Source organism: Rhincodon typus, chromosome 19 (genome assembly GCF_021869965.1).
Source record: "Rhincodon typus isolate 14 chromosome 19, sRhiTyp1.1, whole genome shotgun sequence".
Classification (NCBI taxonomy): domain Eukaryota; kingdom Metazoa; phylum Chordata; class Chondrichthyes; order Orectolobiformes; family Rhincodontidae; genus Rhincodon; species Rhincodon typus.
Window position 1 is genome coordinate 9,865,969 of NC_063350.1, and position 12,472 is coordinate 9,878,440.

Below are 12,472 nucleotides of genomic sequence, written 5' to 3' on the forward strand. Positions count from 1 at the left end.
CTGCCAAAGCGCATAACCTTACATTTTCTCACATTATATTCCATCTGCTAAGTCCTTGCCCACTCACTTAACCTGTCTGTATCCCTCTGCAACCTATATGCATCATCTTCACCATTTGTCTTCCCACCTATTTCTTTGTCATCCTGGCTATAGAACATTCAATTTCCTCATCCAAGTCATTAATAAGTATTGAAAACAATTTTGACCCAAGCATTAATCCCAGTAGCATTCCTTGTAACATGTTGCCAACCTGAAAATGTCCCTTTTATCCCATATCTCTGTCATCTCAATCTGCTATCCAAGCTAACATACTACCTGCACATCTTAATAAGTCACCTAATGTGTGGCCCTTTATCAAGCACCTGCTCAAAGTCCAAATATATTACATGCATGACTTCCCCTTTATCTATCCTTCTTCTTATCCCTTCTAAGACTTCTAATGAATTTCTCAGGTGTGACTTTCCCTTCATGAAGTCATGTTGACTCTGCTGGATTATACTATGCATTTCCAAATGCTATGCGAGTACATCCTTTATAATTGACTCTAACATTTTCCCAATGACAGATGTTAAGCTAACTGTCTTATAATTACCTGTTTTTATCATCTTCCCTTTTTAAATAAAATGTTACCTTGGCAGTTCTCCAATCATCTGGGACTTTTCCAGATCCTAAGGATTCCTGGAAGATTACCATTAGTGAATCTACTCTGATAATATTGCTCAAGAACAATGTTAAAGTGAACACTTGCATTTGTAAAACGCATTTAACAAACACCTGATGTCTCAATTAAGTGAAGTAATTGTTCTGTTACAGGAAACAGCAGTCAATTTGCACACATCAAGCTCAGTGAAACAACAATATCATAATGATCAGGTATCCTAGAACTATAAAGTCGTACAGTCCAGAAGACTCCTTTCAGTCCATCGAGTCTGTTCTGCCAAAAATACACAAAATCTACACTTAGTCCCACTTTCCAGCACAAGGCCCAACTTTGAATGTTATGAGATTTCAAGTACTTTGTAAAGGTTGTGAGGTTTCCCACCTCAACTGCCATCCCAGGCAGTGCATTCCAGAACCCACTCAATCTGGGTGAACATTTTATTTTCCTTGAGTTCCCTCTAAGCTTCCTGCCATTCACCTTAAAATTACGTCCCCTTGTTATTGACCCTTCAATTAAATGGGAACAGCTGCTTTTTATCCATCCTGTCCATGCCCCTCATAACGTTATACATCTCTATCAGGCCATAATCACAGAATTTTACAGTACTGAAGGAGGCCTTTCAACCCATCATATCTGTACCAGCTCCCAAAAGAGCCACCCAGCTAATCCCCATTCTTCAGCCCTATTTTTGTCGTCCTCTAAATTTTCCTGCATGTTTGTAACTCTCAAGACAAATTTCTAATGCAATACAATAATGCTACACTTTATTGTGCCATCATCCAATACAGCTCATTATCCAGAACATTGATGTGACCACATGTGGAGTACTGTGTACAGTACTGGTCGCCTTACAGAAAGATGTTAATGCATTAAAAGCAGTTCAAGGAAGGTTTACTCGACTAGTAGGTAATAGGACCCTCAGGTTAAACTCACCACCAGTTGTCTCTCTCAAATGAGAAAGCAGCTCTATGTTCCTCTGGCATTATGGTGACTTCACCATCACTAGACTATTATTTGGGAAGAGTAAATTGCCTTATGGGGAAAGACTAGACAGGCCTGTATGCTCTGGAGTTTAGAAAAGTCAGAGGTGACTTGATTGAAACTAATAAGAATCTGAGCCGACTTGACCAGGTGGATCTCGAAAGGACTTTTCCTTTGTAAGAGAATCTAGAATTAGAGTTTATAGTTTAAAAATAAGGTGTCGCCTACTTAGAGCAAAGACAAAGAAACATTTTTTCTCTTAGAGGGTTGAGTGTCCTTGGAATTCCCTTTTTCAAAAGGCAGTGGATGCAGGATCTTTAAATATTTTTAAGGCTGAGGTAGATAGATTCTTCATTAGCAAGAGGATGCAAGATTATCTGGACTATGCAGGAATGCAGAGTTGAGGTTAAAATCAAATCAGCCATGAGCTTATTGAATGGTGGAGCATGACCTCGGAATATTAGGCTGGGATGGTGCATTGTTATTACTACACCATCGCCATTCCCACGAGAGATGAGCAACTGGAATAAATAATAAAAAGAGAAGGAATTACTTCCAATGGTTGATATGAGAGTAACTAAATTAAGCAGCACGACCAGAAAAATGAATAGAGGCTCGAAGAATTTACTTAATCCGAGGGTTGTTCGTCAGGAACATACAGGAAAAGCCACAGTGAGAACAGAATCTACAATACCCTACAAAAGAAAATTAGATAATTATTCTTAATAAAATAAAGAAAATGACGTGTGGGAGAAGAGCAGGGCCATGCGTATAAATGGAGATCTTTTTCAGAGAGCTGGCACAGGACAATGGGCTAAATGGTCTCCACACCTGTGCTAAAATTCTAGATAACCCAAGGCACTGGAACCTGTTACAGAAGCTTTACCATTGTGCAATCTCACATTGGCTAACCAGATATTGGGAATACAGATTTATATTTGAAGGCCATTTTGGATCGTAAAGGACTTAGCAAGGTTTTGAAGGACATGTGATTTCTTCAAATTTTGAGCGGTGACTCATCTGCTAATTATAGAAAAGTCAATTAGCCTTGGAAAGGAGACAAGCAAAGCTTTTGAGAGAGGTGAGAGAAGATGGTTATGACTTTAATTGCTAGACAAACTTGGGTTGGAAGAGATGGGGTATTTGTGCTCTTCTGGAGTTGATTTCTGTTTTTCCAGGACTTGGGTGAGTCAGTAAATGGAAGACCTCCAATTTGTTTAGTAAGCAACTGTCTCTCTCCTAAAAATGTAAGAGGAAACCTTGTAGCAAGATAAGCTGCATAGATCTCTCAGTGAAGTATTTCTGGGAACATGACAGCATTACAACTATCAGTCTTTGTCACCTCATAAAGCCTAAAAGTTGAACTGCTACTTCTATTCAAAGACCTGTGCCTATCTGATTTTGTATCCAAAATGAAGCCCAGTCTGAAGGTTTTCCATCATTCTGTGGTGGTCAGCATTTCGATCTCACCTGGAAACTCGAGGAACCGTGAGATGTCATCCATTTAATCCTTTGAGTTCAGACTCCAGGCGGACAGGGAGGTTTTAATTCCTTTTGCCTTTGTTTTTAACACCTCTTCAGAGCTGTATTGTTTGTTGTGTGAATGAGTTTGTCAGGCAATAAGGGGATAATGTTTAATTCCAAAATACAGCTTTGTTGTTAAGCCATTTTGCCACTTGTTTCAAGAATAAATCTTGTTTAGAATAATCAAGTTGGTTTTAATTTGGTGAAAGTCCCTTTTGTCTGGATAACAGTAATTGATGGAAACAATTTGGCCATTTTGGTGAGAGATAGTAAGAGCTGCCGATGCTGGAGTCAGAGGTAACACTATGTGGAGCTGGAGGAACACAGCAGGGCAGGCAGCATCAGAGGAGCAGGAAAGCTGATGTTTCGGGTCTGGACCCTTCTTCAGAAGAATATTTTAGAAGGGTCCTGACCCAAAACGTGAGCTTTCCTGCTCGATTGATGCTGCCTGGCCTGCCGTGTTCCTCCAGCTCCACACTGTGTTATCTTGGCCATTTTAGTGTTTGATTTGAGACTTTTGCACTAATGGAGTGACTCATGGAGCAGTGGGTCTTGATAATCAGTGCATTCCCCCCATTTGCAATGTAACACCAGATCAGAGGGTTTACTGGAGACATCTTGGGAATTTTGCTGACACATCAGGGGTTCCAAAATAAAACTTATTTCTGGAATTGAATCCAATAAAAACTGATCTTGAAATGTGCTGAGTGCTGATATGGTAAAAACCTACATCAGGATTCATACCACCTTTTCAGAGTTGGAGTGTGTAAGAACCCTCAAGGTAAACCAAGCAAACAAAATGAAAGCTAGACTTGTAGACCTTTGTCACTTCACCTTCTGTTGAAGTGATGCCTGTATAACCTGGTGCACCATATGACTTTTAGCATGGAGTTGGACCACTGCTACAACATTCAGATATGTCTTCGCCTAGCAGAAAAGAAGAGGCATGAATTATTCTCGTGTCACGTGAGTTTCAGGCAAGGTGCATAGGCATTAGGTGACTCTTAGCTGAATTTCAGGGCTTTGTGTAACATGAGTATCTACACGGGTTGCTCAATGTGAGAAAGTTCCATTCACTTGTGCCTCAACCACAAATACACAGACAACAGCAGCATGCATCACATCAATAATCCATAGGAATTAGTTAGCAATGAGTCACATGCTAATTGCTGTCAATGTGGTTTGTCTGTTGTAGTCTCATTTGGCACCACACCAAATCTGAGTCTTTTCTCTGCTGGGCCATAAAACCATTGATTAACTTACAAGGTGCCCATTGGCAGTAATATTAATAATGTGCCCATTGGCACCTGATTTAATATGTTTCAGCATCTGAAATCCACCCTGACTTGAGTTACTTATGCAGAAAATCCTTGGAATGGCTAGGGACTCACAATTTGACTAAGCCTGTGTCCTGCTTTTCATTAAAAGTACAATTTGAGCTTGACTTAAAAACGTCACAATTACTTTGCCTTAGTTCAGAAGAAAAAGAAGACAAAGCTTGATCTTTTTTTTAAATTGCTTTGAGAAATCCCTAGGGTTCCCCCAGGTATGAGGAATTGAAATGTGAGGACCCAGTACAGAAAGTATTACAGTGCTGGTCTGATGCAGTGGAAAAGCTTCTACAGACTGCTTGGAGTTGGCGGATTTGTCCATATTTAAGAACTCAGTGGCCAACCTAGATTAGAATACCACTACCATTACAGACTTCATTAGTAAGTGTTGTAGAAGACTGTCTGCTAGAGAAGTCAATTTGAAGGTTCCTCAACCAGAAATCATGGATGAACTGAGAGATCCATTGCCTGCTAAAGTCTAGGTGTGAGGCGTTCAAGTCAGATGACCCTGATCTTTGCAGGAAATGACCTCCATAAGGCCATTAGAGACGCCAAGAAGCAACACTGAACTAAGCTAGAGACCCAAACTAACCGCATGGATTCCCATCGTTTGTGGCAAGGCCTACATGACATAACAGGCTACAAAGTGAAGCAGAACAGAGTAGCGGATAAAAATGCATCCCTCCCTGATGCGCTCAATGCATTTTACACTCATTTTGAACAGAAGGTCCGTGAAACAGTGTCACCTGCCCCAACAGCCTCAGATGCACATGTTCCCTCAGTCACTGGTGCAAAGGTCAGATCAGCCTTTGTGGGAGTGAGCCCCAGGAAAGCGACTGGCCCAGATGGAGTCCCCAGCCATGCACTCAGATCCTGGGCGGACCACCTGGCGGGAGTATTTACTGACATCTTTAACCTCTCCTTACTATGTTCTGAAGTCCCCACCCGCTTCAAGAAGACCACCACCATCCCGATGCCAAAGAAAACACACGCAACATGCCTCAGTGATTACCGCCTGGTGGTTCTGAACTCCATAATTATGAAGTGCTTCAAGAGGTTAGTCATGGCTCATATCAACTCTAGCCTCCCAGCCTGCCTCGATCCCTTGCAATTTGCTCACCATAGCAAAAGGTCCACAGTAGATTTCATCTCCCTGGCTCTACATGCATCACTGAAACATCTGGGTAACAACGATACCGATGACGTGCTCCTACCTATTGACTATAGCTCCGCCTTCCATACCATAATTCCAACCAAACTAATCTTCAAACTCTGGGAACTAGGTCTCTGCTCTGCCCTGTGCAACTAGATCCTTGACTTCCTGACCCACAGACCGCAATCAGTGAGAATAGGCAACATTCTCCTTGACAATCCTCTGGCGTTCTGCAAGAATGCGTACTCAGCCCCTTACTATACTCCCTGTACACTCCTGACTATGTGGCCAAATTTCACCCTAACTCCATCTTCAAGTTTGCTGATGACACTACCATTGTAGGACGGATCTCGAAACAAGGACAAGACAGAATGCAGGAAAGAGATAGAATGCTAGGTGGCATGGTGTAAAGATAACAATCTCTCCCTCAATGTCAGCAAAACAAAAGGGTTGGTCATTGACTTCAGGAAGCAAAGTGAAGGGCAAGCCCCTGTCTGCGTCATTGGAGCTGAGGTGGAGCTGATCAACAGCAGCAAGTTCCTAGGAGTGAGGATCACCAACAATCTGTCTTGGGCCAGACATGTTGATACGACAGTCCAGAAAGCACAACGCCTCTACTTTCTCAGGAAGCTAAGGAAATTCGGCATGTCTGTAAAGACTCTTACCAATTTTTATAGATGCACCATAGAAAGCATTCTATCCAGATGCATCACAGCTTGATATGGAAACTGCTTTGCCCAAGACTGTAAGAAATTAAAGAGTCATGAACACAGCCCAGTCCATCACACAAGCCAACCTTCCATTCATTGACTCCATTTACACTTCTCACTGCCTCGGGAAGGCAGCCAACATCATCAAAGATCCCTCCCACCCCGGTTATAATCTCTTCCAACCTGTTCCATCAGGCAGAAGATACAAAAGCTTAAACACACGAACCAACAGAATCAAGAACAGCTTCTTCCCCGCTGTTATTAGACTACTGAATGGACCTTTCAAATTTTAAATTTAATGTTGATCTGGCTGTTTGTGTATCTTCTCAGCAGCTGTCACTCTGTATTCATCACTTTGTTTTATTACCCTAATGCACTTTGTATGGTCTAATCTGCCTATACTGCATGCAAAACAAAACTTTTCACTGTGCCTAGGTACGTGTGACAATAATCAATCAAATCAAAATCTAATCATTTACTATTCAAATACAATGACTGTTGTTATGTGAGTAACTTTCAGATGCAACTTTTAAATTGTCAGAGATTTGTCAAAGTATGCAGTTCTGTGCTTCCACCTTGTATTTGTTAAGGACTGGTCTTAAATCTGGTTCTAAGTATCCTGCCCAAAATAAACCTGTGGAGTGGCAGGGAATAAAATTGACTGGAGAGCATGGACTCAATGGGTTGAATGGCTTCCTTTCCTGTGTGCCATCATGTTGCCAAACTAGTTGGGTTTTGTTTTAACAAAAATCTAAAGTTTAGAATTTGGTGAAAACAATATCTTTTGTTTTTAGACTGTGGAACTAAATAAGAATTCACTGCTTCAAACCAAAGAGATTGTGCGAGGAGACTTTAAAGATTTAAATATCATGTTTACTGGAGCAAACTGCGAGTCGCTTATAAAGTTACTTAACCCTGCAACACTGAGGGTAAAAGCATACACCATGGAGCTGATGAGTTCTGAACTAAGAGGAATAATTGCTTGGCAACATCTTGATTAGCGCCTGATTATATGACCATGGCTTGTGTGGGGACAGTACAGCACAGAACAACCCAGCTTACCAAGAGAAAGCAGCAAACTATCCTTCTCAAACACAAACAAAAACAGAAATTGCTGGAAAAGCTCAGCAGGCCTGGCCGTATCTGTGAAGAGAAACCAGAGTTAACGTTTCGGGTCCGGTGACCCTTCCTCAGAACAGTTTATATCTCTCTATGTGTCTCTTGTTCTCTCCGCTGTGGAAAAAGTGTCCAGTAACAGTCTTCCACTTACTTTTCTTTGCAAATCCGCTGTTGAATGAGGAGTTAAATGCCTTCAAAGACACTGAAAGGGTCAATTCTCAATCAACAAATGAAAGACAGCATTAGTGCAAAAAGAAAACTCATCTCAAAGGAATTGAAAGGAAGAGAAAGAAAGCAACTTGTTGAATTCCCTGGTCCAGACTGGTGCTATTGAACTACTTTCTTGATTTTTCTTTCCTATTTCACTTTTATTGTCCATATTGATTTTACAAAGGGTAGAGTTTAAGTTGCAGAGTTATACAATTCATTTTTGTAATTGGCATTGGTTAAAGACAGTTTGTCCGTAATAAAGTTAATCTATTCAAAGTAAGGAAACCTGTTGTGTGTTTTTATTTCTAAAGCTGAATTTGCCTGTCTGGTAAATTGAATCATTTGACTAAATCCTTTTACGTTTGTGATGACATTGGGAATAATGGATCTTGCGTTCCAGCAGACTACCCCAGTGAGTCATAACAATAGATATAGTCACCCCAACTATTTTTGAGACCTGGTCCTGCTAGTGTAAATACAGCAGAGCAGATATCACTGACTTATATCGTTGATTCTGCTTGAATAAATATTGTTGCTTCACTAAAAACACATGGCAGCATTTGTCCACCAGGAAGAGCCAGCTAAGGGAAAGATACCAAGGGCCAATGAGTGGGGTCACTTGTAAGATACTGTAAGTGCTGCCTCCTAAGCTGTTTGGTCACCTTTATGGGGGAACTGAACCAAACAATTGTTTCTGGTTAGGCAGCAATGTAGAAGTAGACCCTCAAATCGGTTCTGTCATTCAATAAGAGCATGAACTGACCTGTATCTTAATTCCATCAAGCCGTCTGGGCTCCATACCCTTTTCCACACTTAGTTCTCAAAACATCTTTCAGTTTTTATTCTGAATGAATTAGTTCCCTTTTAAATGTGCACCCAACTTCCTTTGAAAATTCCTACAGATTCTGGTTTCACCAACCTTTTTGGTTTTAGACCTTGACACCAGTTATTCTAAACCTTTGGTTACTAATTCACTCACCAGAGGAAACAATATCTTCCAATTGTTGAATAGCTTTATTGGATCTCATCTAATGTTTTGAATCAAATGTTCTTTTGTGTGAATGTACAAGAATTAAATGACGCTTCAACGAAGTCACAGGTGGGAGAGATATCAATCTCCATGATGGTTTGAGTTTGGGCTCTATCGATCAGTAGCGGTTGAATGAGAAATTGAATAGGATGGCATGAGCGAGTCTGGTTCAACCGGAGATAATAGCTATGGAGGAGGCCGATATCAAAATGCAATGCAACAGTATTTGTTGCTGGGCCGAGAGGCGCTGTTTAGTTTAACTTGTTCATGGGACGTGAGCATCACTGGCTAGACTAGTATCATTGATTTTCCGTAAAACCTTTCATTTGCAGAGTTAAAATTATCAATTGAGCTTGCATCTACTGAAACTTATGGTAAAGATAGACATCTGGCCAAATATTTCCATCTTGCACTGATCAGGATACATGCAAGAACATCGAATGATCACAACAATTTATATTACAGGAGAAAAAGAGTGCTGCTTGGTTGGCAAGTCAACTCTAATTGGCTGAGGCATTGCCATGGAGAAAGCAACAGGAAATTATAGGCTCCCAAAGTTCCTGGATAATTTGATAAAGCATCTCCTGCATTTAGACATAGAATCACATAGTCATACAGCACAGAAACAGACCCTTCGGTCCAACTCGTCCATGCTGACCAGATACCCTAAATTAATCTACTCCCATTTGCCAGCATTTGGCCCATATCCCTCTAAACCCTTCCTATTCATTTACCCATTCAGATGCCTTTTAAATGTTGTAATTACATGAGCCTCCACCAGCTCCTCTGTCAGATCGTTCCATACACACATCATCCTCTGCGTGAAAAAGTTGCTGCTTGGGTCCCTTTTAAATCTTTTCCCCTCTCACCTTAAACCTAATTCCTCTCATTTTGGACTCCCCCACCCTGGGGAAAAGACCTTGGCTATTCATCCTATCCAAGCCCCTCATGATTTTATAAACCTCCATAAGTCACCCCTCAGCCTCCAATGCTCCGGGGAAAATAGCCCCAGCCTATTCAGCCTCTCCCTACAGCTCAAACCCTCTAACTCTGGCAACATCTTTGTAAATCTTTTCTGAACACCTTCAAGTTTCACAACATCCTTCCTATAGCAGGGAGACCAGAATTGAATGCAGTATTCCAAAAGTGGCCTAACCAATGTCCTGTACAGCCGCAACAAGACCTCCCAACTCCTATACTCAATGCACTGACCAATAAAGGTGCACATACCAAATGCCATCTTCACTATCCTGTCGACCTGAGACTCCATTTTCAAGAAACTATGAACCTGCACTCCAACGTCTCTTTGTTCAGCAACACTCCCCAGGACCTTACCATTAAGTGTATAAGTCCTGCCCTGATTTGCCTTTCCAAAATGCAGCACCTCACATTTATCTAAATTAAACTCCACCTGCCACTCCTCGGCCCATTGGCCCATCGGATCAAGGTCCTACTGTACTCTGAGGTAACCTTCCTCACTGTCCACTACACCTCCAATTTTGGTGTCATCTGCAAACTTACTAACCATACTTCCTATGTTCACATCCAAATCATTTATATAAATGACAAATAGCAGTGGACCCTGCACCGATCCTTGTAGCATACCCAAGGTCACAGGCCTCCAGTCTGAAAAGCAACCCTCCCTCACCACCCTCTGTCTTCTACCTTCAAGCCAGTTCTGTATCCAAATAGCCAGTTCTCCCTGTATTCCATGTGATCTAACCTTGTTAAGCAAACTACCATGTGGAACCTTGTCAAATGCCTTACCGAAGCTCATACAGATCATATCCACTGCTCTGCCCTCATCAATCCTCTTTGTTACTTCTTAAAAAAAAACTCAATCAAGTTAGTGAGACACGATTTCCCACTCACAAAGCCATGTTGACTATCCCTAGTCAGTCCTTGCCTTTCCATATCGTGTAAATCCTGTCTCTCAGGATTCCCTCCAACAATTTGCGAACCACTGATTTCAGGCTCACTGGTCTACAGTTCCCTGGCTTTTCCTTACCACCTTTCTAAATGGTGGCACCACTGTCTTGAGGTAAAGTATTCCAAATATCTATCACCATTTGCATGAAGTGTTTTGGAGCTTTAGTTTAATTGGGGGGAATTGTACTTTAACCATCAGATATTGTACAAGCAGTTTGACAAAGCAATGGAGGGGTCAAGGGAACAGGTAGAGAGATACAGCTAAGTGTCGGTAAGCATACTCACAATGGTGTGGTGATAGCGGTACTGTAGTAGTAATCCTGGTATTCAGGCTAATGTCCTGGGGGCACATATTCAAACCCAACATGTTCAACTTGTGGAATTTGAATCCAGTTAATAAAATTTGGAGGTGAAAACTAGTCTTGTGAATGGTGACTGTGGAACTATGATGAAATGAAGATGAGGTTAGAGAGGGTATGTGAGCTAGGAAAGCTAAAAATGGTCTTGGAGTTTCCAAGGAGGGAAGGGTTGAGGGAGGACAGGAATGTATTGAAGGGAGGACATCATGGACAAGTGGAGTTGAGATTATGAATGAAGTTACCGAGGATAAGGGAATCACTCAATGTAGAGTTTGAGTGGAGGGCAGAAGGAAAGTTATCTCATTGAGAAGATCAGAAGGGGTTTGAAGTTACGGTGGGCAGGAGGACAACAACGATTGAAACAAGAAGGGTAGAACAAAATGAAAAAAAAAAATCAATGGAAGAAAATGTCCCAGAGGAAAAGGCAGCAAGATCAAGCTGTGTTTCAGGAGCTTGAATAAGGCAGGATAGGTGTGAGAAAGAAAAATGGCAAGAGAAAATAGAAGGAAAAGAAACATTTTTGTACATAATGGAGAGCATATTCAGTGCCTAGTTCAGAGTCATAAGCATTTAAATTACCAATGGCTTTATGCAAAGTAGATTCTCATCCGACTTTTGCACCATCATATTTAAATACATTATGCAAAGTTTATTAGCCAATATGTTGCAACGCCTTGTTACCTACAGCTCAATAAAAAAAACCTTAGATAGTTGATGCAGATAATGAAAAGGTTAAGTAACTGCCTTATAGGATATAACTAGAACTCATTCCTCAGTCTTTATGAGTGAGGGAACTCCCTAAGTGTTTGTGCAATTACTTTGTTGTAGAAAAGATTGCTTTATATGAATTGAACGAAAGCTTTTTACTTAGAGTTATTTCTAAGAACTTTTATTCAAAGATGCGTTGACTCAGGTAGGAAGGTGCAAACATATAGCATGCTCTTTTGGAGGCAAATCAGTTTGCACCACCACACCACTACCAATAGTGAGGCTTAAAATCAGGATGTGCAAAACGGAAACCAGGTACTAGGGATTTAAATACAGTGCTCTTTACCCAGTCCCTCCCTGTTGTAAAACTCGAGCTAACGCTTTGTCTTATTACTCAGTTTGAAAATCTAGTGTAAACAACTTTAATACTTTTGTTTAAAACTGTAAGATTTCTATTGGAGCATCTGCTGCCAATATTAAGGTAGAAGTGCTGCCATCAAAAGTGATAGAGGTGATCTATTCGCACACGCACAGATGGATCCACAACACAGTTGCAAAAGCAAGCAACAGGAGCAAGGAGAGAATCTTAACAAGCATTTAGGGTGACACGGTGGCTCAGTGGTTAGCACTGCTGCCTCACAGCGCCAGGGAACTGGGTTCGATTCCAGCCTCAGGCGACTGTCTGTGTGGAGTTTGCACGTTCTCCCCATGTCTGTGTGGGTTTCCTCTGGGTGCTCCAGTTTCCTCCCACAGTCCA